Source organism: Arachis ipaensis, chromosome B09 (genome assembly GCF_000816755.2).
Source record: "Arachis ipaensis cultivar K30076 chromosome B09, Araip1.1, whole genome shotgun sequence".
Lineage (NCBI taxonomy): Eukaryota > Viridiplantae > Streptophyta > Magnoliopsida > Fabales > Fabaceae > Arachis > Arachis ipaensis.
The window spans coordinates 113,075,856-113,076,091 of NC_029793.2; positions in this window are offsets into that span (position 1 = coordinate 113,075,856).

Genomic DNA, 236 nt, shown 5'->3' on the forward strand with positions numbered 1-236 from the left:
GACGTGAAAAATTACTCTAATTATCATTGAACAAATTAGGTTGAACTAGTAATAACAAACAATTGGAAAATAAATTTTAAATAATTATTATGGTATCTAAAAATGTTTATCTTAAAATGTAAGAGACGTGAAAAATTACTCTAATTATCATTGAACAAATTAGGTTGAACTAGTAATAACAAACAATTGGAAAATAAATTTTAAATTTTAATTATGGTATCTAAAAATGTTTATCT